Source organism: Lagopus muta, chromosome 1 (assembly GCF_023343835.1).
Source record: "Lagopus muta isolate bLagMut1 chromosome 1, bLagMut1 primary, whole genome shotgun sequence".
Classification (NCBI taxonomy): domain Eukaryota; kingdom Metazoa; phylum Chordata; class Aves; order Galliformes; family Phasianidae; genus Lagopus; species Lagopus muta.
In genome coordinates, this window is record NC_064433.1 from 65101101 (window position 1) to 65122207 (window position 21107).

The window sequence follows — 21107 nt, forward strand, 5'->3', positions numbered from 1 at the left end:
AAGCAATCAATATGATTTATTTTCGATATGCATATCAACAGTACTCTGTGTAATTAGAGAGTAGCCAGCTCCAGTCTAATGGTACGCAGCAATTACGTATGGCAAAGCTTTTGGTCTCCGTGATCTGCAATTTCACCAGTGCAAGACACGTGACTGAGATGACAGGCCGGGAAGGTTCGCTGTAGTGTCAGGAAAATGCAGAAAAGCAAGTTTACTGGGGAGACTACAAATAGCTTTTCTGTTTGCCAGGGTAATGACTTGCAGATAGGCAGCACAGCAACATGATGCTTGCTCTTGTACCCTCCCAACGGATGTGTTCAGGGGAGCTCATGAGCTGCTTGGGACCCATGCTGGCATGAAGATTGCCACCTACTTCTGTGGGTGGCACGGTGGGGAGTGGAGGGGGGGGCGGCACAGCTCTCAGTCTCTGCCAAATTCCAGTGAGTTTCCAGTTGTTACAGTTGTGCAGGTGTTGGCTCTGACAGTAAAGGTTTGGGATGCAGCTGTTTGTTTCTTCTCAGCTACAGTTGAGATCAGAAAGGAGGCTAGGCTCATGCTTTTTTCTTAGGTGTAAAGGAAAGTGTTGGTAGGGGATAAACATTATGATGTGAATACTTCCCCTTTTTTTTTTTTGTCTTCTACAACCTTAGGTCTACAGTTTTATCATACACGTGAGAAGAAATAACTGCAAAATAGGCATTCTTGACAAAAATTATTTTTAATTTTGTTTGACTCAATTCTATTTCAGTGGTGAAATAGAGAAATTCCCCAACACCATGTCTACAAATTTATCATGCAGTCTTGCAACACATAATGTCTTTTAAAGCCCTATTCTGAGAATACGTCCATGTGTCAGAGTCTTGATCTCCTCTTGCATAAAAGTGTGCTTTTACTCCAATGAATTGCAAAGAAAACTTGAAAATAATGTGGGGGCACCCTGAAGAAGTAAGAGAAAGTTAAAAGGGTCTTAAATGCATCAGAAGATATCTGTACATTTTAGGGTCATTTGTTTTTTAAACATCACTGTGGCAAATCCTAGGACTTCACTACACCGATAACTTCTGTGTGGTTGCAACTAGTGGTACTAAATATATTTTTCAGACTATCCGTCTTCTCCTCAAGTATTTTATTTTGTCCTATCCTAGAACTATGTGCATCATCCAGGACACAGGGTCTTGTCCTTTCCCAGTGCTCTCCAGTCCCAGGCTGGGGCGGTGCCCTTGCTTGGTCCTGGCTTCCCTCTGATCTCAGCTGAACCCAAGAGGGAACGCCGGGGTGGGTGACAGAGTGGAGCGCTTCCAGCCCTGCCTCCCCACAACACTGGGCTCAACCTCTATCGCCTCTCCACGTGCCAAGTGCCTTCATTTTGATTCAGCCCCAGGAAAAGTGAGTTGTGGTTAAATGCCAGCCGTCCCTTCCTTAAACTTTTGAGAACAGAAAGCAAATGATATAAAGCATGAAGTAAGTACTTAAGTAAATGTTTTAATCTCACTTGGGGCAGTTTAAGAAAACAACAAAAACATACCACGTGTGTTTCTGCACATAATCATTGTTGATGTCATTTGCCTTTGTTGTCAGCAAAATTAAGCAGCATAATGTTTTCAGAAATGTGCTTGAGATTCAGCAGTAAGCCTCAGCTCATGGCATGGGCACTCAGCCTTGGCTAAGGCAGCCTGCAGCACCTGAGCTGCCCTGTGGAGCCCACTGGTTTTAAGAACAGCCTCTGCATGCTGAACAATCACCCAATCTTGCCCAAAATGTGAATTGAGATCACGAATGCTAATTCTTCAATTTCATCTGAAAGTACAGCTTGCCAAATTTTAGCCTGTTTCCTATTCACAAGGGAATGGAAATGATGTAGGATCACTCACTGTATTGCTTTCTAGTGATAACGTACTGTTATCCAAAACGGAAAGAGAAAAAAGAAATTCTGTCTCAAATCGGCTTGTATTCAAAATTCTGTGCAAAAGTTTGAGTGTTTGAGTAGAATTTTGTTTCACCAGACAGTGTAGCTATGGTCTTCTTCATTAAATGGAAAAAAGCAGCAGCAGCATGTCGGTGCATTATCAACTAATACTGTTTAAAGAAAAATAAAAATAACCAATTGACAGCAATTTGCAATTCATTTCTTGCCTTCTGTAACCAAATTTCTTGCAGTTTAGGAAATTCAGGATTATTTTCATTTTTATAAGAAAGGAACATCCATTCAGCAGACAATAAAAGCTTTTTTAAACCTGTTAAATGCTGTGAAATAGATGTGTACAGCTAATTAAGGTATGTGTTGAATAGTAATTATGTCATCCTGAGGGATTTACAAATAGAGTCTAGTTAAAATTTGATTCAATCTTCTATCATTCACAGAAGGTACAAATTATTATTCATTTAATGTTCTCTGATTTCAGTTCTAAAGGTAATCCAGAAAAAAGAGAGAGGGATTTCTGTTTTATCAGCATTGTTTAAGAGCTAAGATCCCTTAATTATCACACTGTACCAATAATCTGCTACCAACTTACTGAAGCAGTCACTCAGCTTTGAAACTAACAATTTACCCTGCAAGCAGAGAAAGATAGAAGAAAAAAGTGTTTAGTCAGCAAGCGAATATACCAAATTGTATGTTTTGTCTTTTGTTGGTGCTGATGTTTCTGAGATGTGCAAACGTGAGTCACTTACACAATACCTTTCAATCAAAGGCATCAAAGCAAAGGAGACAGATATCACAAAAGAAAAAAAAAGGCAAAGGTGACACAAAGCTATGCAGGATCCCATTGTTTCCAGCTCTGGAGCCTTTTTTCAGGCTCTTACTTCTTAAGAAACACTAGTTTGCTTTACTCACTTGTGTAATTTCTTATCATTGTAACAAAGAGTTCTGATCACCTTATGAAAGCAGTATAGATTCTTTTACAAGAAAGTTATTTATAATGACAGTAATAGAAAAACTTCACCACGTTTCCTAATTACAGTAATTGGCAATCCCAGTAGTTACATTTAAACCAGCCTAAAATGAAACAAAATGTTTTATGAAATATTTCTACATCTTGAAATGAAAACTGTAGGTTTCAAGGGAACTGTGAGAATTCTCTGGAGACCAGAAGACTCCAGGAGCCAATGGTGGTACGGTAGAAACATGTTACGTGTCTGTGCTGCTCAGTTCGGAGGCCCAGCCTTTATCTGCTCTGACTTCTGTTCTTTGCATCTGAGCTGTCAGGAAAGTTTTGTCAAAATAGTAGTTCTTTCTTGATTTTGTTTTGTTTTGTTGCACTTCGACTTTTTAAGCTTTTGCCACAAAATTTCCATGCTGAACCGAATCACTTTCCTTTAAAAAACAAACAAACAAACAAACAAAAAACCAGCCAGTACTCTAACTACCAAAGACATCAGATACTACAGGAGGTTTTCCATGTGAGCTGAAAGTACATAATCCATGTGGTTATCCTAGCAGTTGTTTGGGCTTCTGTGTAAGTAACTTCCAGTGTATTTAGAATGGATATGTTTCTTGTGCAGTTTTATTACACATGGACAGATGTTCTCCTGCACTATTTGTACAGCACATTTTCATATTGATATCACTGTGTCTAATTTTGTATGTTTAACTACTTTATGAAGTTGAACGCTTTTTGAGAAGCAGTTCAGATGTAAAACGTAATCAGCAATGTTCTCATGTCTCTAGCCTAAGTGGCATTTTGGTAAGGTGAATAGAAGTATTTGTGGTTGGTTGGGTTGGGTTGAGCGTCTTGGAGGGAGACAAATGGCTTTGACACTTCCAATTTTCTCTGCATTTCCCATCCAGTTTGATTTTCTGACACAGCTGCTTGCTTAAGGTCTGGAGAACTGTCCGTTGGAAAACCAGAGTCCTAATTGTCCCTTGGAGTTTGGATATTTAGAATATTTAGAACATTTAGACATTTTTTCATATAGACCCTTAGAATGCTCTACAGAAGTAGGAAATATTGTATTGCGATCAGGGTTTCCAGGTCTTAGCAAGATAAAAAAATGTTGCTTCTTATCTGTGATTTGAAAAGAGATGAAGGGTCAGTGAGTTAGAGATATATGAAATCTATTGCACATTTAGTAGGAGCTGCAGGGGAGGAGTGTTTTTCACTGGTGGGTTGTTTGAGTGGAAGGGGAGAGAAAGAGGCAGCTTCTAAGTGAAGGGGAAAGACTGGAAAAAAATGTCAAGTAAAATCAGATAAATCTTTAAATCTTAAAGAAGCAGCCACACAGCTTTGAGATGGCTACTGAAAAGAAGAGAGCACACCAAATTGTCTGAGGGCAGATGTAAACATTTTCCTGTTGCTGATGCTTTGGGACTTTAAAAAATCATGTCCTTTTGTACCTTTCAGGTTAGCTGAGGGAAGAGAAAGGGCCTCTTAAAGCATCTGTGATTTTGGAGTATTGTACAGAAATGTAAGTCAGTCTGCTGGGCTCTAAGCATAGCTCAGCTAGGGCTCACCTTGTCTTCCCAAATGCCTCAGGGAACTAGAAGTGTACTGGAGTTGGTCAGAGAAGTTGTGTTAGAAACTGGAAATCTATTGGAAGTGGTCTGGGGAAGATTTCAGGCTGCACCTGCCCCCAGCCCCAGTTATTCATTTGGAAACTTTTCTTCTCAGCAGCAAGTGTTTGATTTCAGAATCCACCTATGCCAAACTTGGTGGTAGTGGCTAGTTGGTCTTCAACCAGAGAAATCAGTACTCCTCCTCGTCTTTCTCAGCATATTCATATCTGACTTCCATGTGATGTAAATTGAAGGAGCTGCTGGCTCACTGCTGGTGCTCAGGCTGGGGTGGAGAAGATGACTGTTGCTGCCTGACCTGCCATCTTCTGTGGAAGGCAGAAGAAAGCTGTCTCAAGTACCTTTTCTATATCCCAGTGGCAGTGGATGTATTTGGTCACCACAGTAAGCTGTGCTGATCTTAATTGGCACACCAGCATTTGTATCACCTTTATTCACAATTCATTCACAGCAGTCCGAGGCAGGTAAGGAGTATGATTTGAGTCAGTGAGAGGTGCATGTCTTATATAGAGAAGAGTGATGTACATCTCACAGGTCTGAGAGTCAGATCTGTGAAATTAGACCCTAATATTCAAAAGTTTTTACTAACTGTTGGAGAAAAATTTGTTAGTTTTCTTTTTCTGTATTTAGAGGGCATTGAGAATGAGTGCATGACCTGTCTTTCCTCCAATAGACTGAAAGCTTCAAAGTTGCTGTTTTGCACACTAATGTTGAAGGTCTTCTATATCAATAGTCTCAAGTTGCACAAGGGAAGGTTTAGGTTAGATGTTAGGATGAATATCTTCACAGAGAGGGTGGTCAAGCATTGAAATGGGCTGCCTAAAGAAGTGATGGGGTTCCCATCCCTGCTGGTATTGAAGAGATGTGTGGATGTGTCACTGAGGAACACGTTTTAGTGATGGATGCAGCAGTTTGGGTTGGTGGTTGTACTTAGTCACGTTGAAAGTCTTTTCCAACCTAGACAGTTCTGTGATTCTGTGTTTAACTGACTCAAGAATATGAAGCTCTCTGTAAAACAGCATGGCAAGTCCCTTTAGACTTTGTGGAAGTCCAGATTTGTTTGCCGTAAAGCAGTAATGTGAATGAATATGAATATTGGACAGTCCATTTTCCAGAAGGTGCTGAAGAGTGCTTCCTAGTGAAGATTTTTACAGTGAAATTAAGCACCATGAAGTCTTCGACTATACTCAAGCTGCTGTCACTTACATATGGGCAATGAGTTATTGTTTTGCATCAAAAAGTAATAACAGCTTCTGCTTCAGAATTTATTATACAGGAGGATTTCTTTGAGAGCAAAATGTCTTTTTTGGAGACAAAGAGATGAAGCACTGCTCAGTTGAACTTGTATTCTTGTAACAGAAATAGTGGAAAGATTACCTTCTCAATTCTTGAATGCAAGCACAGATTTTCCTCTTTTACAGGCTAGTTATTTTGCTAAAGTTTTGGACTTGCACAGGTCAAACTTACTTTTGCACAATAGAGTGTGAGTGTCTGCAATAGCTGCTAATGCTATCATTTGTTGCTGAGCCTCTAATACTAAGAGATTTCAAAAATCATGCTTGTACTTTAGAGCTGGTGGAATGGTTGAGGAATTTACATCTAGCAGAATATGCATTCCATGTAATTTGGATTTAATGACTTAATATTACGCAGGCAAAAGTGTTTCTGAGGACGTGAGTTTTCCATGACAGTCCACATTCCATGACAGCAGGCATTTCATCTTAATTTTTGGTGGCATGCTAAGAAATCAATGTGTAAAGCAAAAGTGAGCAGATACTGAAAAGAAAAGCATCAGAGAAGCTGAATAGTCATTTAGTGGGTTGGCATTTAAAACTGGCATATGTTCCTGAGTGTGAAAGGGCTTTAGAACTGGGGCAATTCACAAATCACTTCTTCCCTTTCAACAGCTAATTCAGAGGCAGAAGTCGTGTGAGCAGCCCCCTGGAAAGAGGAGCAAAGGCAATTTGTGACAGAATTGAGTGGAGATGATCCCAAGCTGAAAGCCAAAACAGAATCTTCATTTAAGTTCATCAAGTGATCTGGAATTTTATTCCAGCACCTAATACAGGTAAGAAACTTCCACAGAGTGTGGGCTTGCATTTCCCAAGGCATTAGAATGTGTGAATTCATCAAGAGTTTCATGTTTTGAAACTGGGAATGTGATGCCAGTTACCAATACCAGTCTTTTTTGTAGTTTTGATAGACCTTTAGGTATCTCTGTCAGCTAAATCAGGTCACAGAGCCGTGGTGCGTTTGTCAGCAATCCTGCAATAGTAAATATAGAACAAATATCTGTGACCAGAATTTAAGATTTTGAATTGACTCACGTTGAATCTGAAACATGTCCAAGGACATGTCCAAGAGAAAAACGGCGTCTGAAATGTCATTTCCATGTAAGAGAAATTCCATTCCAGGAGAAAAATGAGCTGAACAAGAGGTCTACATGGAGGTGGTAACTATTGTTAGTTCTTTTCCTGGAGAAAATAAATTTGGTCCTGAACTGTGTTGCTGTTATGCAAATATATATATATATATATATATATATAAAAAAAATAAATAAAAAAGCCAACAAAAACAAAACAAAGCCTTGAAATATCGTGAGAGATTTGACCAAGTGAGAGACGGCTCACGCCGTCCGGGCTGGGTCAGCTGCAGACAGCTGTGTGGCAAAATGATTTTTCTGGGCTGATGAGAAGAAGCCTTCAGGAAGGAAATGAGGGCTGCGATTAACTCCATGTTTAAGGTTCTTACACTGAAGCTTCTTCCTTGCTCTTTTTCAGTCTCTTAAAGCTTTCGTATTTGCTCTTGGGTATGAGCTGCTGGATTCCTAGGCAGATCTGGGCTTTCCTTGTTCCTTTACGGAGTTAAGAACTGTGGAGTCCATGTAAAAAGCCCTGCCATGCTGGTTACTTGAGAAGTCATGTTCAGTGGGAGTGAGGGATAAACTCAGTACATACTCACTGGAGGGACAGTATATTTTGGATCATTGAAACTGATGGCACCTTTTCTCCAATCATATTTTATCAGGAGTGAACAACACAGTATGTGCTTGTATTCTCTGCAGCTCAGTTTCAGAGGTAGGTCTTCAGGGCAGCAATTTTCTTCCTCAGTTGACATACCCTCAGGAACTTTCTTTGAGGTGTGGGCTGTGCAGTGAATGTGTACAGAATGTGTCCTGTTCTGCCCCTGCCTTTCTCAAGTGCTGCTTCTTGTAAGTGCATGATGCTTAAACATAGCACTACATGGATTCTGCTGTCGGAGAAGACCCACCCTGGAAATGGGGAGCTGCTTCTGCAGCTGCATGGGCAGCAGGAGCCAGGGTGCTTCCTTGGTGCAGCAGTCAACAAAACAGCTTTTTTGGTAGATAGCATCCTCATTCTTTAATCATTAGCCCTAATGAAGGCGTTTTGTTATATTAAAAGAAAAAAAGAAAGAAAAAAAAAAGAAGGAAAAAAGAGACTGAGAAAGAAAAGAAAAAAAGATGCAGCCAAAAATGAGAAAAGATCAGGAATACTTGGGATTATCTCTGTGCCGTCTCTCAGGTCCAGTGACAACACGACTACAATGGGTAGCTTTCAGGACTGCATATGGTCTTCCTTCCGAGGGAGTTGATTAAGCGACTCCGGATGAAATTGAAATCCTGTGATTTGACCTTTGTCTGGCCTGGGAGGGCTGCAATTCGCATAACAATTTCCTTTTGTTCTTTGTTTGGAGTTATTAATCCAACATGAGCCTCGAATTAATCAGGGGTAGTGCGTTGTTACATTTCTAATTCACAGCTCCACTGCTTGTGTCTTTTTTAATTAAGGCCGAATGATAGCAGGCCTTAGCCCCTGATTGCAACACTTACTAACCACACATTGAGGGATGAAGAGGCTAAATAGGCAGAATGAGATTACTTCAAGGTTTCACTTAATTGTTTTCTTCCTTTAAGTAAAGAGCATTGAATGAATGTTGTTAATGCCAAGCTGGGAGTATTTCTTTTATATGTGTGTTATGTGTGTATGTCTGTGTGTACTGGAGTGGGGGAGGCTGTAACGGGTGCAGCGAGGACTCAGAGCTCTAATGGCTTAAAGGGTTTGTAAAATTGAAGCCTTTGGTTATTGATTTATACCATTCCTCCCATCCATCTCCCCTGAGGGGGGGGGGGGGGGGGAGTTAGGGGGCAGTGTGTGGAGCCATAAGGGAAGAAGAAAAAGAGTGAAATCATTAAACTTGAGTTTCCTGCATGGATTTGCTCGTATCATGTTTGAACCCATTTGTTTACATAGCTTTTCTTGCTGTTTCTGAGTGCTTCAAAGGTAGAAAATGCAAGAAAATTCAAGTCAATCAGAGATGCTAAAGAAATGACTTGAAAGATGCAAAGCTCTCCAAAGGCAGGAAACAGTAATAATGCTAATAACATAAAAAGCCAGTTGTGTCACACACCAGAGTTTATTCACACTGCAGGATGTTTGAGTCATGTTTCAAAAGCTGTTTGCAAAATTTCATTGTTGGAGCAGTTCAGGGCCACAAAGGCTCAGGTGCTATAGCAGAGAAATGGTGTAGGTGATCTCAGTTAGATTCATTTATCTTAGCCTGTGCCAGCCACTCAGAATACTGGAGAAGAAAGTGCAGTGGGTGCTCAGTCTCAGCATGTTTATTTGCACAAATAGTTCCATTTGAAAAAAAAAAACAAAGGTGGCGAGGGAAAATGGGGTAGAAAGGAGTAATGGATTTACATTTCAGGATCAGGTCCAGTGCTTTGGTTTCCTATGGTGAATTACATTGGATATGACTGTTAAGGAGAAAGGTTAATGTTTAAGGTCCCAGATCTCCAATTGGTGAACGCACCATATTCAGTTTGCATTCTTGTGCCTGCAGGATCAGATAGAGCACAGTGATTGTGGGAAACTAACTATTTCTGAGTTGCTTCATCCATCCAGAGAGCTGGATGGTTGGGGGAAGTGCTTGTGTGGAAGAGTTCATGTTTCTGTGTAGCATGGTAAGCCAGTGGTAATCATAGCAGGCTGCCCAAATACAGAGCTGCTGTTCTGACTCTGGCATGGGATGCACAGAGCAGCAGCGCAACTCTTGCCTGTCTGAATTCTCAGTGTGCTGTGCCTGTTCCATGCAGGATTCTCTAAGAATGCAATGAAGAAGCCTCTAGATAAATTAGGCAAAAGTAGAGTACAACCTCTGAAGGAGAAAAACGCTCTAGGTAAGAGCTTCTTTCTGTGTTTGGAAATGTAAGTTGTGAATCAAGTTTACTTTTTTAGATGAGCCTGAAAAGAGCAGGCTATCTATTCAAACTTCCATAGAAATATATCAACTATTTGGAAACAAAACCAAACATACAAATCTATATTGGCATGCACTTGGCACAGAGAAGCATGAAGAGCTCTACTTTGCATCCTCAGTCATGTCAGCACAGGATTCACACTGAATTAGGTTCACGGGTTTTCCAGCCGTTTTCTTGACTTTCCTGCTCTTTTCTTACGTATTGCCTGAACCTGTTTCAGCTACTTCTGTTAGGTTGCCAGCTCCTGTGCACAGGGGGAAGTCAATGGGAGAAGAGCATGCTCAGCACTTGCTAGAGTATGGCTTCCTTGCTGGTAATTCGAGTACCTTCCACATAGTTGTTTTTCAGAACCAGTTTTGATGTTTTCATGCTGAATAACATTCTGCAAGCACTGCTATTGAATCTGACTTTGCACAGAGAGAATAGCATTAAGTATGAGTAAGCACATCAGAGTCTGACCAACAATCATTTATTATTTTCTTTTCCTTTCTATGTAAAGATTGAACACTTTATGTTTATCCACCTTGTTCTCTTTTTTTCTTAGAAATCTCTCCAGACCAGAGTATGTCTGTTTAGCAGATGCAATTCCAGAATTGATGCCTACTTTGCCTGTTGATTTTGTCTTATATCTGCATGCTTCTTTTTTTAACTGTTATCTGAAGATTCACTATAGTTGATTTAAAGCTGTCACATTACACTTTGAAAGGGTTTCAGGATGAAAGGGTTCACACATATTTCGTGTGAGTATTTCATATAAGATCTTAAAATCCAGTCCCCAATCTAAATATACCCATCTAATGACAGTGGTAATTAGAATGGGTATATTTGTAAGTGCTTCTAAAATCTCCTTTGCCTTGTTCTTATAGAGGAAAGTGTTCATCATTAATCTATTCTAAGCCTCTCCTAAGCAAAACCAAACCATTCAAGTGCAATCCCTCCTAGTGCTTCTGAGGGGACGGCTTCTTGCAGGGCTGCTGTGGGTCCAGGTCATTGCCTGCCCTCCTCTTATGGGACCACCAGGCCCTCACAGGCCAGGAGCGGAGGGGCTGCTGCCCTGGGCAGAGGGGCCTGATGCTGCTGCCTGCTCCGTCTCCTCGTGGGGCTCCTCATGTTCCGTGAGCATGTATACAACAGGGCTGTGACTGGGATCCCTGTGGAGGACAGCCTCTGGTGTGCTGGGCTGCTCCTTGCTGTTGGCAGTTTTGGTGCTGTCATTGGGTCCAGGCATTGATGTAACGGTCTCCTGTGGGGAATTTGCGGGGCCAGGGGCAGCCACCATGCTGTCCTCCTGCCCCCTGGCTGCAGGGCCCTCCTCCTGTGCTCCAGACACGTGGAGGCCCCGCTGCCTGTGGGCCTCCTCGCCCCACCGGCTCACGAGGGCGTCCACAAGGCCCCGGATGAGCGTCTCCGCTCGGTCCCCCAGGGCAGGCCGCAGCAGCTGGATCAGGGCCTCGCTGTCCAGGCCGATGTGACACAGGGCGTTCAGGATGACGCTCTCCGCCGCCATTGCCTCCCACCTCTGTGCCCCAAAGACGGCTCGCAGCTCCTGGCGCAGCCATGGCAGCACAGGGTCGAGCATCTCCCGGTGCTGCCTGAACAGGGCTGCCCAGACCTCCAGCAGGAGACCGCCCACCATAGGCCTCTCCTCTGCCTCCACAGCCTCCTGCTCCTCTGGCAGCAGCAGAAAGGCTGGAGGGGATGGCGCATCGTGCTGGGGGCTGTAGATGTGGGTGACGCCTGCCTGGAAGCAGGCAGGAACTGGTGGTGCTGGGGGACAGATGACGAAGTCCAGGTCGTCGTCGTCGTCCAGCTCAGCAAGCTTAACGACTGCCATGACTCTCCTGCAGAGCGGGCAGGTCTCTTTCTGCTTGGCCCATCGCAGGATGCAGCCGAGGCAGAACTCGTGACGGCACGGTACTGCGTAGGCAATGTCCTTTCGCACGTCACGGCAGATGGGACATGTCCACGCCTCCTCTGCTGCCATGGTCTTCACGCCGTGGCCTGATGGGGAGTGAAGATGAGTCGCTCTCCCTCACCAGCACCTCAGTGTTAAAAATTGAGCACTGTAAGAGGGAGAGAGCAGAGGGGCTGCTGCACTGGGCAGAGGGCCTTGCTGCTGCCACGTGCTAAATTTTTCACTAACACATCGTGCAGAAACAGTTTTCCTCATTGTCCAAGTTTTTGTCTTCTTCCTTTGGGAATGCTTGGTCAATTCTTCCCTCATTTCCTGTTGTGTAAGTATCACCTTTGTCTTTTTTTTTTTTTAATCTCTTCCAGCGTCAGTTTGGAAATATCTTTCTTCCCAGAATGGGCATTTTTCACTGGTAATCACATTTCACTCTTGTCATATCTCTCAAGTCCTCAAACCTCAGGGCAATGACTGGGAAACAAAGTCTCTGTCACTGTAAGAGATCAGGTTTGAGACCAGCTGAGAAACTTGAACATACACACATACAAGGGACCCAATAAAAAGCATGTTGAGAAAATTGGCAGATTTTGTTGCTAAATCATTCTCCATCACATTTGAAAAGTCGTGGCAGTCAGGTGAAATTCCCAGTGATTAGCAAAACAGGAGTATCACTCTTACTTTTTAAAAAAGGTGATCCTGGAAACTACTTAGTTCCTTGTAAGACCGTAGAAGAGATCCTTTGGTAGTTATATTGAAACATGCAGTGATTAGTGGCAGACATTGTAGCTTCAGCAAGAACAAATTTTTCCTCACCAATCTAGTGGCCTTCTGTGGTGGAGTGACAGCATCAGTGCACAAGGTGAGATCAACTGATAACCATATACTTTGTCTTTTGTAAACTCTTTCACATTGTCCCCCACAATACTTTCTTCCCTCTGAATTATGGAGATTTATGGTTTTGATTGATGGACTATTAAATGGGTAAGGAATTGGCTGGATAGTTACATCCAAAAATCTACAGTCAGCAGCTCATATCTAAATGGAAACCGTTGACAAATAGTGTCCTTAATGCTTGTACCATGTCTTTTTAATAACTTCATTAAAGACATATATAGTGGGATTAGGTCCCCCTCAGAAAGTTTGTAAATGGTACCAAGCTGAATGGTGTAACTGATACTCAAGAGTGAAGGAGTACCAGCTAACTTGTGGGACATTGGCAAGTTTGAGCAGTTGACCCATGTGAATATCAATAAAGTTCAGCAAGGTCCTGCACATGGCTCAGTGTGATGCCCAATTTCAGTTGAGACCGGTTGATGAACTGATTGAGACCAGCCCTGAAGCTAAGTGCTTGGATATGGTGGTGGGTGAAGAACTGGACAGGAGTCAGCAGCATATACTTTGCTGCCCAGACCACCAAACGTATCCTGATCTGCATAAAAAGAAGCATGGCCAGCAAGTCACAAGAAGCCGCCTTATTGTGCGCTTTCAATGCCTAAAGGTGGTTCATAAGAAAAAAGGAGAGAGACTTTTTAGCAGAGCTTGCAGTGACAGGACAAGGGGCATGTTTTTCAGCTCAAAGCAGGTAGATTTAGGTTGGCTGTAAGAAATCAACTGTTTGTGTTGGGAGTGGTGAGAATAGTTTGCCCAGAGGAGCTGTAGATGCCTCATCACAGTAAGTGTTCAAGTTTGGCTGAGGCTTTCCACACCTGATCTAGTGAAAAATAATGCTGCCCATGGCAGAGGGGTTGGAATGATGATTTTTAAAGGTTCCTTCCGACCAAACTATTCTGTGATTTATTCTATGATAGCAGCATTAAAACACTTCCTTGTATGGTTAACTGCATTTGTGAACTGTTTTGCAGGACCTTCCTGTACAGCTAAAACAAACAGCCTGTCAGTAGTTTTCAGTAGTTGGTTTGCTTTCTCTATTGTATTGCATTTTAAATGACCTGTGAGGGAGGTCCTCCTCCTCTCCTCTCCTCTCCTCTCCTCTCCTCTCCTCTCCTCTCCTCTCCTCTCCTCTCCTCTCCTCTCCTCTCCTCTCCTCTCCTCTCCTCTCCTCTCCTCTCCTCTCCTCTCCTCTCCTCTCCTCTCCTCTCCTCTCCTCTCCTCTCCTCTCCTCTCCTCTCTCTTACTGAGCCTGCTCTCCCCTCTTGGACATGAGGTAGATATTACTCTTAGTGGTTCTTTGAGCTCCTCTGCGCTCCTCCCTCCATGCTGTCTCCCCGCGATCCCCTCCCCGCGCCCTCCCTCTCCTCCTCAATGGGAGCCTTTGATGTCGCACAAGGAAGGCTGTTGGCTAACAGTCTGGAGGCTGCTGCGCTTGAGCTAACCACCAGATGAAAACAAATGCGATCCATCATATTTCATTAACTAGCTGCCCCCCGTTCAGGTGCCCTTTTTTGATGTCAGAGCGCATCCTGACAGAAATCAGGAAGATATGTGTGATTAAGGCCAGTAATAATGTGTTCTGCATTGTATTGTAAATTACCTTTCTGGGCCCTGGTGCTTTATCAGCCCCACTGGCCTTGGCTTGGGTACATTTTTGACTACTCTGTATATACAGTGTATTAGCGCAATGGAGATCATTATGTGGCCTGTATTTGAGTCATTTTTATTTAAGATGCCAAACAATAAGCTGTTGATTGGGGGAACAAGAGGCGAACAATAATGTTCTGTGTCACATAATACACCACCATTTTCCAGCTTTGCTTTAGAAGGGCCCTCTTTATTGTTTTTGTATAAAAATGGTTCTTAGGAGGAGGAATATTTTGCTGAGGTATGTCATTATTTTGCAAATTTCTATTATCTCATCATGTTGTCTTCATTGTAAATTGCAGCTAATTAGGAACCTAGTTAGAGCCCCAGCTTTGAGGCTGGCTTTTTTGTGAAAAGAGCCCACCGATTACCGCACTACAAGAGAGGAAGGGAGAGAAAAAGGAGATTAATCTGGTTACCTAGGCGACACTCGCTTCCATCTGCGAGGAACAATACATTTTTGTTTCCTTGGCTCAGTTCAGATCTGTTTTGTTTAGGGGGAGAAAAGAGAGAGAGAGAGGGAGAGGGAGAGAAGGAGAGAGGGAGAGGGAGAGAACGCGGCCCCACAACAATGCCGGACTCTGTCTGGCCCCGGCTTACCGGCTGCGCTCCTCGGCAAGTTCGGGGTCTCGGGGGAGTGGGAAGATGAAAGAGATAAGCTCTGAAGTTGTCAAAGGTCGTAACCTTGCCACACAAAGCCAGCAGTTTTACTTCTAAATCCCCTTCTCCCGAAAAGCACTTAATGAAATAATATACTGTGCTTCTCAACACCCTGTAGTCTTTATTAAGCAGCAAGGCCCCGAGATTGCGAATTTAAGGACTCCTTTAAAACTTCTGACTAAACAGCGGTGACTTGGAGTGTCTGCAGTGATGTGCTGCAGCTTCCTGAGCAGGCGAGACAACTTTTCTTCCTCTGGCTCTTGTCAGTGGCTTCCCTGACGCGTGTTTTACAACAGCCTTCTCGCAAAAGGCAGAGGTCTGTGAAGGCAGGGCAGTCTGATTTTTTAATTTACTATTTTTTTTTAATTTCTTTTCAGTTACCCTTGCCAGGTCACAGCTGGTAATTTTCCTGTTGTGCACCAAAGTGTTAAGCGTTCGCATGGCTTTTGCACAGGACAGACAATGCAGCCACGTTTTTTGCTTCTTATTATGTAGTAGCTTGCCAGAAATAGGACGGAGGTAATAACCAGAGCTGATAGAGCCTGGCTAAAAGCTCAGAAATGCTCACGAGCTCTTGAGCTGAATTGGCTAAATCCGCAGCCTTTTGAAAGCATAATGCTTTCTCCAGGTGTTGTGTCATCACATATAATGTTTTGCTATTTGGTAGCGTTATGGATGATGACATAAAGTCACAAAAAATATCAAAGTTACCAATTTTGGATTATCTGAGCTTTCCAAACCTGGACTGTGCTGATCAAATCAGTACAAGTATCAGGTTAACAACCCTAAACCCCTATTCTGCATTGCTCTGAAGTATTTTGTATTTTCTCCCTCTAAAGAAGCTTCTAAGAGCTGCTTCACCAAAAGTGCATTGCTCCCTCTGACTGAAAATGACAGTCATGGTGCTTAAAAATTACAAATATTCAGGAGGAAGGAAAGAAGTTGTGGCAGCTCTTTGGTGTGGGGTGTGAGGGGTCTTGGAATTGAAGGTCTTTGAATTTCTGGCTCTTGCCACGTGTTTTCTGTGGGATCTTAGCCAATTCATTTGGCCTATTTCTGCCACAGACCTTGATCTGTAAAGTGGGTAAAGATATATTTCTCTACCACAACGGATAGCATGAGGCTTAATTAATTAAGGAATTACAAAGAGTTTGAGATCCTTGGATGCAAGGTTCTGTGTAAACACAGAACATTTGGTCCCTACCTATTCTGTTTCTATAAGTGGCTTACTGGGGACACCTGAACCAGTTCTGAGAAGAACTCTTCAGTGAAAATTAAATCAATCATACTTGACTGTGTTAATTGAAGAGACTTGCTGAGCTGTTTTGCAGACATTTGGATGGAGCAGTTGTCACCTCACAGACAATTAGCCCAGGTTCTGGAATGATTCTGGGGGGAGGGAGGGGGAGAGGTGTGAAAAGCTTTGCTGAGTCCTGAAGCTGCAGAGATAGAAGGATTGTCCTGGGGTATCCTAAAAGTTTTAGGAAAGATCCATGTCTCTTCAGCCCTATTAGAAAAGCTTTTTGGGAATTCTGTGCCGCTGTCATAATAACAAAGAATTCCGTTTCTGTATAGATTATGATTCTGTATAGATTATGTATTGTCAGATGAAAAGTGAAAATGCTTCCACTTGAAGTGGAGGACATCTGTTATTCTGAGGAAGGGAATGGCACAAGACCATTTCCTCTCATGTCCTGCTACCATTACTAATGTATGTATTATTATAAGCTTATCTAAATAGATGGGCTTTACTGTAGAGAGTTCTTAGTACCCCAGCCAGCAGGTGTTTTTGAGATGGTGAGCATGAGATGCTCTGCACTGCAGCTTGCAACCTCACAAGCTGCAGCATCAGTAGAGTCTTCTCAGAAAACCAAAATGTGCTGCCACCTATCACAGACCTGATGCCTGGGACAGGGGCACATTTCCAGAGATGAGTTCATAGGTGTTACTTCTGGAGGCTCTGATGCTTCCCAGGAAGGTCTTCTATTTTGGCTGCCACTTGTTATAAAGTCTGCTTGGATCTGCCAAAACTAGCAAAATAAGACTCAGAAGGGAGTTGCAGCCTCATGCAACTTTTGTGTTTCATTCTGGAGCAACACAGGGTGTTGTTTTGAGCTGTTAATCTGAAGGTTTCTCAGAGGGCTTGTGTTCAGATCAGTTCCTCATCATAGCCAGTGTAAGAAGTTTAGCTCTTAAATTCCATTTATTTTGAATTTTTATTTTTATTTTTTCTTTTCCCATGTGTTGTGTAATGGTTTCCCTGCATTTCCAATCCATTATTGTCAGTTCTTTTGGGGAATGTCAGATTGCATAAAAGTTGATATAAACATTCAGCAGAGCTTGAAGCAGGCCCTGAATGAATTCTGTCTTGGCAAGCCTACTCTGTTGCCAAAATAATTTCTGAATGATAACTGCAGGAACAAAGATCTGTGTAATTTCTGTGATATTCTATAGTAAAGAATTGGTAATTATTTTTCATATAGGAATCTGAGAAGACGGAAAGACATCGGAAGGACAGAATACGTCAATTTATGTTTCTTGGTACAACGCTTCTTTAGACCAATTCACCTTCTCTTTTAAGTTAATGAAAAGTTTCTCTGGGAAAATAATTATTATTCTATGGCTTAGGTAGCAGACACAGTGTAAAAGATGAGAATGTTAAATAAACAAGCTGTAAATACCTGTTTGGTTTCTCCTTTTCTGGGCACACCATTTTAATAGCTTGGCTGGTACTAACTGGAGAAGAGTTAAAGGAAATGGTTGCTAATCCCTTTTACTTCTCCTTACTTTGTTTTTATCCATGGTTATCTTGTGCCAAAATGAGAGGACTCCTTTTGTGTGTCATTTACATCTGTGTATGGAGAGCTACATTTAGATTCTCGTGACTGAATAAACTTCCTACAGATAAATGCTTTCTTTAAGTCAAGCTCTATCATGTGGGCACACTGTAAGACTGTTTCTCCATTCTCCATCAACCCCTTTGTGCTCCTTGAATAGTGGAAAGGACCAGCAGAAACAGATTTTGAGAAAACATCCTTGGTATAAAGGGTTTCCCAGGTTAATGTGGAACCATCGGAGTAACTGTGCCTTCCTCTGCAAATGAAATTGCCCTTGATTAGCTCTTGAGAGAAGCTGACAGATACACCCTCAATTTCTTCATGAAACGTATGTTAGAGGTCTTTGAAGAGGACTTTAGCACAGAGCACAGAGATTTGATTGGCTGTTTTGATAATGCGGTTTGGTTCATCAGTCCATTGAATTAAATAGAAATGTTGCCAGAAAAGACAATTCAAAAATCATAAATTAAGTCCCCAGAAAACATGGCATAGTAGTCGTAGTATTATGAACTAGTATTTCATGCTTCCCTTTTTCTTTGCCTTTTTACTGCGATCATCTTACGTGCATTCAGCTGATGTATTTGAGGCATTAAAGTCTCAAATTTTAAGAAGCCTGATGTGATCTAATGTGATCACTTGATTCCAAGATTTCCAACTTTGAGAGATGCTCGGAAATCGTGGAAGATTTCTGAATGGAGAAGGATGAATCTCAGAAAGCTCAGAAAGTCACTTCTCTGTCTGTAGAGGTCAAGCAGTCAAATGAGTTTCCCTATGAGCTTGCTAGGATCAGGTCTCCTCCGAAGTGTTTACCAGCGTGCACATTCCTTCTGTGATAAATGGTGACAAGAGAAAGGGCTCATTTTTGTGGAAGCACTTTAAAAAGTTAGCAAGAAAAGTAGCAGTCAATTGACTTTCTTGCAGTACATATTTTGTGGCGCTCTGTTACGGCCCCTCTCACCGTGGTTCTCCATGGGCAGGTTTATGGAGCCCTCTCTCAGTTGCAAATCATTTTTTTCCAGTTGCAGTGTTGCACCTGTTAAAATTAATGTACAGTGAATAACTGAGTTAACAGAAAAAAGAGTCTGTTAATTGGTGTTAGTTATATGTGTTTTTTAGAGATGTTATTCCCCTCCTTATTCTGCAAAAATTAATTTCGTGCTTGCCTGTGTGTAGGTCAATAGTTTACAGGTATGGGGTACCAGTTAATGGCACTATTGATGAAAAGACCACTAGAAACAAGAAAAAGGGATTGCAAAAGTAGCAAAAAAGAAGGGGAAAAAAAAAAAAAAGAATACCCTGCACAGTGTATAAATGTATGCAACATTTGCCAGCCACTCAATTTGAAACATTTTATAACATTGAGCCCTTGAAAAATGTCACATTGACTGGTTTCCTTTCAGAAGAACATTGGGTGGTATTTTCTTTACTAGTGCCCTCTGTAGACCTGTGTATGCTGATTACTCTCTTCCTTCAAGCATTCAGTTTGGAAGTTTTCATCACATTGATGAGCAGTAATTTAAAAAAAAAAAATAAATGAAGGGAAATGAAAGGATTGATGGTCTTTGCTTTGAAAGCTGGCACTGTAAGTCAGGTATAAACAGAAAAAGACAAGGAAATTAAGACGTCTCAAGACTTTTTCTTCCTTATCTGTGCTTGTGTATAGTGTTAAAAAATTCCCCAAGTGGGGCTGATGGCATGTGTTGGATGACTGAATGCTTTGATAATTTACTGTAAAAAGCCAGTACACTGTATGCTGTTCTCTGTACTTACTCAACGAGTTTTCTTCTCTCTCCTGTATATTCTGACCTTTAAAGACAGGTCTTCTATAGACAGTGCTTTGTAGTATGTAAATGTTTCAGCAGCTAGATGAAGTCTTTGGCCAGCAAGTCAATAAAGCTTGCTGTGAATCTGCACATTTTCTATTGCATTCAACTTTTATGCTTCCAGAGTGAAGATGATTAAGTTTTAAAAAGTTTGGAGAACTTGACTTTAAACATTGTTGACAGTTTCAGGAATCATTGGGCAGCCTGACATAATGTTATTCATGATGAGAGAGCTGTCAGCATAGATCAGGAGTGGCACCAGAGAGAAATGTAAGGCGATATTTTCAGTTTAGTATGTGGGGATTTAGCTGCGCCACTTCCATTAATAATGGGAGTTTTGCAGTTAAATCCCCAAGCATCATCCTGAAAAAAATGCCCTATAGTGTAGCTTGAATTAATTTTTTTTGTTGGCTGTGGTTTGGACATTGAAGATCATCATGTCTGAGCAGTGGCTCTGGTTCAGTTTCCTTTAGGTGCTGCTGAACAGTAGGAAACTGCAGCAGTGGATGCACAGGGAGAAGCCGCATGACCAATTTGTGATCTCTGTCTCTTTTTGTGCATTTGAGCAGCAGCAGATACATCCGTCTTCCAACAAAAGTGCCATCTTTGGGCAAATCTGCTCTATCAGTTTTTATATACATTATGACTGGTCCATCAGGATTATGTAGTTGCATGGCAGTGCCTATAGTCACATTTGTCAGAATTTCTAAGTGAGATTCTGTCTGGACCTTTCTTTTCCTGGGTTATATTCATGCTGAGTTTCCAGCCTACCGAATAGTAAATTGCTCCAGATGATGCACGTGAAATTAATAACTGGCCTGGAAAAGTCATTGTGAGCAGAAGAATGAGGTCTTCTCAATAATATTCTCTCTCTTTCAAAATAACCAAGGTGATGCAAGGCTTAGAATGTCAGGCAAAGGAGAAAGCAGTCAGGGCAAGGAATATCCAGCTAGTAAAGGCTGCTTGTTTTGTTATTTGTTGTTCTACTGTTGGCTTTTGGAGAGGGACTGGAATGACTGACAAGACTGTCAGAGTAATCCACAGACTAAAATGTTCACAATCGCTCTTTATTTAGTTTATTACTGTTCCTGTATATGAACTATGGAAATGCAGGGACTCTGGGAGCTTTCCTCTCTCTTGGAAGAAAACAAACCTTTTCAAAAATATATTGTAACTGGCATTGTGTATCTGAGTTTAAGCCATAACATCGTGGCTGCATACCATTAGAAAGCTCACTTGTTTGGCTGCACAGCTGACTGGTGAATGAAGCCACAGATGTTGAGTAGGAACCCAGCCCAGCAGGTTGTCTTGCAAGGAGATAAAGGTGTTCAACTTTCCTTGTCTTTAGAAGTAAACTTTTGAGGACAGAGATTATATCCCTTTATTTGTAAAGTGCACCATTATATTTTGAATACTAATTTGATGTGAACAGTAATAAGAACAACTTAAATTCAGGATTTTTATGGCCGGTAAATCTTTGTTGTCTAAATGATTCCATAACTGTTCTTTGTTTTCCTTGCATTTTCTTGCTCATTAAATTTTGATATAA

The 21107-nt window shown here is 41.9% G+C and overlaps 1 protein-coding gene across 8 annotated transcripts in view; it reads left to right on the forward strand.

Moving 5' to 3' along the window:
* The window catches only part of SOX5 (SRY-box transcription factor 5), a 637312-nt gene that overhangs the window by 294002 nt on the left and 322203 nt on the right, over positions 1-21107 (forward strand). For all 8 annotated transcript variants that reach the window (XM_048933367.1, XM_048933363.1, XM_048933368.1 and 5 more), the window contains one exon: positions 6418-6578. The gene's annotated coding sequence lies outside the window, so the exon portion shown is untranslated. The remainder of the gene's footprint in view (positions 1-6417; positions 6579-21107) is intronic.